The sequence below is a fragment of the Sinocyclocheilus grahami genome, unplaced genomic scaffold (genome assembly GCF_001515645.1).
Source record: "Sinocyclocheilus grahami isolate Dianchi unplaced genomic scaffold, SAMN03320097.WGS_v1.1 scaffold1238.1, whole genome shotgun sequence".
NCBI lineage: Eukaryota > Metazoa > Chordata > Actinopteri > Cypriniformes > Cyprinidae > Sinocyclocheilus > Sinocyclocheilus grahami.
Genome location: NW_015506417.1, coordinates 131110 through 137194, shown reverse-complemented (window position 1 = coordinate 137194; position 6085 = coordinate 131110).

Here is a 6085-nt window from a genome sequence, read left to right as displayed (position 1 = left end):
TGTGTATTATCCCGCTCTATGCATGTGTGTATTATCCAGCTTTCTAGGATTAAACATTATTTGGATAATTGGTAAAAAAAAAAAGCCTGTGTTTCTAGTCTTGGATTATGTTAGTATTTTGGATTTCGCCTTGTTTGAATAAACTGCACATGGGTTCTTCACTACGCTTGCCTTCAGTGGACTGATTCGTTACAGAATACACAACCTCAATATGAACCCAGCAGATCGCCTAGTTCGCCTCCGCCAAGTTAACAGGCCCATTGAAGATTATGTGGCGGACTTTTGTAAATTGTGTCATTTGGTAGACTTCAACAATACTTCCCTTAAAGACATTTTCCGTTTTGGTTTGGACAAAAACATTTCACAGTTAATGCCACGCAATACCCCACATTGGTCACTGGAACAATACATTGACTTTGCACTCCGTTTGGCTGGCTCACCATTTACTGTGGGGATAGTTGATGAGGAATCCTGCTATCCTCCAGTATCCACCACACCAGAGCCTCTTCACATCCCGACCGTCATGTCTGGAGTTGTTCACGTCAAGCCTGCTACTCCAGGGTCTGCTCACGTCATGCCTGCCAAGCCAAAGCCTGCTCACGTCACATCTGCTACACCAAGTGAAATTCCTAGTTACCACGGGATGCAAATCTCAATTGTAGCATGATAGAAGACTAGTTCTAGATTAAATCATTAAGAAACTTTTAAGCAAGTAGTAATATTTTGTAACTGATACAGAACTTAATAGGTAGCCAGTGCAGAGACTGTAAAATTGGGGTAATATGATCATATTTTCTTGACCTGGTAAGAACTCTAGCCGCTGCATTTTGGACCACCTGTAGCTTGTTTATTGAAGATGCAGGACAACCACCTAGCAGTGCATTACAATAGTCCATTCTTAATCATGAGGTCATGAATGCATGGACTAGCTTTTCTGCATCAGAAGCCGGTAACATGTTCCGATACTTGGCAATGTTTCTAAGATGGAAGAATGCTGTCTTTGAAACATGGGACATATGCCTTTCAAAATACAAGTTTGCTGTCTAATATAACACTCAGATTTTTGATTGTAGAGGATGTAAGCTGACCATATACAAGTGACCAAGAAAAGTTTTTGGCCTAAGCCACTGGTCCCTGTCTCCAAGATTTACTATAGGGACATGAACTACACCTTGGTCCACAGGCAAAAGACATTTTGAGATGAGAATATTAGCAGGTAAAACACCTCCTCACCTGTTGGTGGCTTCAAAACAACAGAAGTGATAACACAAGCCATATTCTGACAGTAGTTTGTGGGGACCCACTGAAGGGAACCCACAGGAACTCGTATTGCAGATCTTACTCTTACAAATGCCTTCCCCACTAAACCAGTCCCTGCAGTTAATTCGTCACCTTTATTTATATAGCGCTTTTTAACAATACAGATTGTGTCAAAGCAACTGAACAGCATTAATTAGGAAAATAGTGTCAATAATGCAAAATGGCAATAGTAAACACTCAATTTTCAGTTAAAGGCAGTTCATCATTGAAGGCATCATCCATGTGATGACTTCAACATTAATCTGGACAAGCCTTATGCTACAGACTTCCATTCACTCCTTGCTTCATTTGATCTCAAACGGCTTACCACTACAAGCATGCACAAATCAGGCAACCAACTTGACCTACTTTACATACGCAATTGTATCGCAGACAACATTTTGGTAGAACCCCTACATATCTCTGACCATTTCTTCATTACACGGGGAGGGAATCGAACCCACAACCTTTTGAGCTGCTAATGCAATGCTCTACCACTGAGCCACAAGAGCACATGGATATTCACCAAGAACTAAGACTTTATCTGCAACCAGCACTAACTCAGATAGGAAATCAGTAAATTCTTTAATAAAGTCTGTATGGTGCCCTGGTGTATTCTGGAGTATGCCCACGCCTCCAGAATTCCAAATCTCTGCTTAGTGTGGACTCCTGCACAGCTAGTGCGAGAGAACAGAAGAGCCGGGAGTGGCTCGCATATCTAGGCCATAGAACCTGACAAAAGTTAGGGGCGTGGACCATCCTGCAGCGTCGCAGATATCCTGCATTGAGACACCTGCCAGGAAGGCCTTGGAGGCCGCCACACTTCGGGTAGAGTGAGCCTTGACCCCTAGAGGCGAAGGGAGCTCAGAGGACTCATAGGCAATGGAAATGGCATCTACTATCCACTGACTGAGGGTCTGTTTTGTAGCTGAAAGCCCTCTCTTAGGGGGGACCATAGCAAACAAGCAGTTGGTCCGCCCTTCTCCACAGGGCAGCTCTGTGGACGTATGCGTCCAGTGCTCGCACTGGACACATACAGTTTAGCTTCTGCTGGCCTGGTTCCCCGAAGGGAGGAGGACTGAAGGCCTGGAGTACGACAGGCCGTGGTATAGAGGAGGGGACCTTAGGAACATACCCCGCTCGAGGGAAAAGAAACGCTTTGGCCAGACTGGGAGCAAAGTCAAGATAGGAAGGGGCCACAGAGAGGGCCTACAGATCCCCAACTCTCTTGAGAGAAGATATCGCCAGAAGGAAAGTAGTCTCGATAGTAAGGTGGCGATCAGTGATATCCTTGATAGGCTCGAAGGGAGGCCTACAGAGAGCTTTTAGCACCACAGCCAGGTCCCACATGGGGACACGAGATCGTACCGGAGGCCTCAGCCTCAGCGCACCGTGGAGGAAACTTGTAACTAGAGGGTGTCTTACCACTGAGCCACAAGAGCACATGGATATTCACCAAGAACTAAGACTTTATCTGCAACCAGCACTAACTCAGATAGGAAATCAGTAAATTCTTTAATAAAGTCTGTATGGTGCCCTGGTGTATTCTGGAGTATGCCCACGCCTCCAGAATTCCAAATCTCTGCTTAGTGTGGACTCCTGCACAGCTAGTGCGAGAGAACAGAAGAGCCGGGAGTGGCTCGCATATCTAGGCCATAGAACCTGACAAAAGTTAGGGGCGTGGACCATCCTGCAGCGTCGCAGATATCCTGCATTGAGACACCTGCCAGGAAGGCCTTGGAGGCCGCCACACTTCGGGTAGAGTGAGCCTTGACCCCTAGAGGCGAAGGGAGCTCAGAGGACTCATAGGCAATGGAAATGGCATCTACTATCCACTGACTGAGGGTCTGTTTTGTAGCTGAAAGCCCTCTCTTAGGGGGGACCATAGCAAACAAGCAGTTGGTCCGCCCTTCTCCACAGGGCAGCTCTGTGGACGTATGCGTCCAGTGCTCGCACTGGACACATACAGTTTAGCTTCTGCTGGCCTGGTTCCCCGAAGGGAGGAGGACTGAAGGCCTGGAGTACGACAGGCCGTGGTATAGAGGAGGGGACCTTAGGAACATACCCCGCTCGAGGGAAAAGAAACGCTTTGGCCAGACTGGGAGCAAAGTCAAGATAGGAAGGGGCCACAGAGAGGGCCTACAGATCAACTCTCTTGAGAGAAGATATCGCCAGAAGGAAAGTAGTCTCGATAGTAAGGTGGCGATCAGTGATATCCTTGATAGGCTCGAAGGGAGGCCTACAGAGAGCTTTTAGCACCACAGCCAGGTCCCACATGGGGACACGAGATCGTACCGGAGGCCTCAGCCTCAGCGCACCGTGGAGGAAACTTGTAACTAGAGGGTGTCTGCCCACTGACTGGCCACCAAGAGGGGCGTGGTAGGCCGCAATAGCCGCCACGTTGACCTTCAGGGTGGAGTGGGTTAACCCTGCGGAGCAACAATCTCCCATGGATTGCCGTCGAGGAGAGAAATCAGGTCCGAGAACCATACTCGGCCCGGCCAGACGGGGCTACTAGCAGAAGACGGACCCCATCCCTGGGCACGCTCTCCAGAACTCCCGGGAGCAGATCAATCGGGGGAAAGGCATACAGACGAAGCCTCGACCATGTCTGTACCATGGCATCCCAGTCGCATGACTGAGCGGTTCAAATGACGCAGATCTAAAATGGGACGCAACCCCCCATCCTTCTTCGGAACTATGAAGTACCGGCTGTAGAACCCGGACTGTCTTGCGTGAGGAGGGACCACCTCAATGTTCTCCTTTCTCAAAATAGTAACTACTTCTTGTTCCATGACCAGAGCCTGCTCGGGGCCCACCAGCGTGGGTGTAATCCCGTTGAAATGAGGCAGAGGAGAACCAAACTGGATTCTGTAGCCCTTCTCTACAGTGTGCAGGACCCACTGAGACATGTCTACCAAGGGAATCGGTGTAACCCGCTGCACCCCAGAGGGGCCTGCCCTCATGAGTCCTGGGCCAGTGGTGTCAGGACTTTTTGGCCGAGGACCTCTTAGTCTTAAATACGGTCCGCAGATCTGGCTTAGACTTCGAGGCCCACGACCTAGAGCGTCGCCTCGACCCGCTGTCTCGACACGGGGGAGTACGCGAGGCCACGCTCTGTTTCTGTGTGTCCCTGTATGAGGAGCTGGTACCCGGAGGGGGCTGCTGGGCGAGAGAGCGACGAGGGAGAAACCGCTGGAACGCCACCGCCTGTTTACGGACCTCCTGGTACCTGTCGACGACTGAACTGACGGCGTCGCCAAACAGGCCAGAAGGCGCAAGCGGGGCATCCAATAGGCAGACCTTGTCTCTCTCTTTCATATCTGACAAGATCAGTCATAAATGCCTCTCCGCTGCCACCATAGCTGCCATAGAGCTCCCAATGGCACGGGCAGTCTTTTTAGTGGCACGGAGAGACAAATCAGCAGTTCTCCTGAGCTCGGTAATATCCTCGGATTTTACCTGCTCACCCTCGTCTAGCTCTTTAAGCAGGTCGGCTTGGTATGCCTGTAACACCACCATGGTGTGCAGACACGCACCAGCCTGACCCGCTGCCGAGTACCCTTTGCCCACCAGCACTGATGTTGTGTGCAGCGGCTTGGAGGGCAATGCCGGAGCCTTTAAAGACGATGCCGCGCCGGGAGACAGATAGCTCGCAAGCATCTGTTCTACCTGGGGCATCGTCTTGTAACCGTGCTCACTCATTCCCACCACATTGCCATAATAATCAGAGGCGGGAATAAAGGTGGTGGCTTTACACGCAGAAAACGCTCATCTAATTTACTCTTCTGCGGCTCAACCATTTTCTCGGCGGGCCACTCGATATTTCATTTGGCCACGGCACGAGTTACCACCTCCAAAAGCTCCTCATACTGGGGCGATTGAGGGGGCGAGTCCTCATCGATGCCCACCACATCAACCTCCTCGGAGGAAGATAGGCGGAGTGTCGAGCCCGCTCCCCTGGGGGAAGTAGCCGCAGAGCGGGCTTCCGATCTCGGAGAGTGAGCGCCAGATCTGGTGGGTGCGGAAGAAGATAGGGACTCGCCCGTCTCCATTCCCTCCGCCAGTTCCAGCTGCAAACCCCATGAGCGTAATCACCGCTCCGCCTCAGCGGAAGTGGGACCAGCACCGTGGGGAACGCTAGAGAAGGCACCCTCCGCAAAGAGAGCCTTCCGGGAGCGGAGAACATGCATCGAAAGACGCTCGCAATGCGGACAGTCAGTTCTCAAGGCAGACAACGCACAAGCTGTGTGTATCCCCATCCGTAATGAAATCCGGGCAGGGAGGAACACAGTCTGCTGCCCACCCTCGCCCTTGCTTAACTGGTGTTTCTTTTTATCATGTGCTTTAGAAATTGTATTTATTTTTCTCAGGGACAGACAACACCAAATAAGACTCACAATACATCAAACTGACACACACACAGAGCACTTGCTGAATGACAGAAAGCTGAAGCCGGTTTCACCTCATGTGCTTTTATAGCTTCCTGGTCATTACGCCCATCTATTCGACTGATTACACACGGGATTCAGAGTCAGTCACACTGAAGGGCATTCCCTAAGCGTCCTTTGATGCAGCTCGAGTTCCTGAAGAGGAACTGCGATCTCAGTTGAATCTCTTTTCCTGCAACAATTAAACACTTCCAATGAAGGACATAATGCGAACGAAGTTAGATCAAAATCCATATCGTACACATACTACTCCTCCCTTATCAAAAAGTGAAACAGCCAGGCCAAAAATAATAGTCCATGGGCCAAGCCAGAATTTGGTACCACCTAAGGTGGCA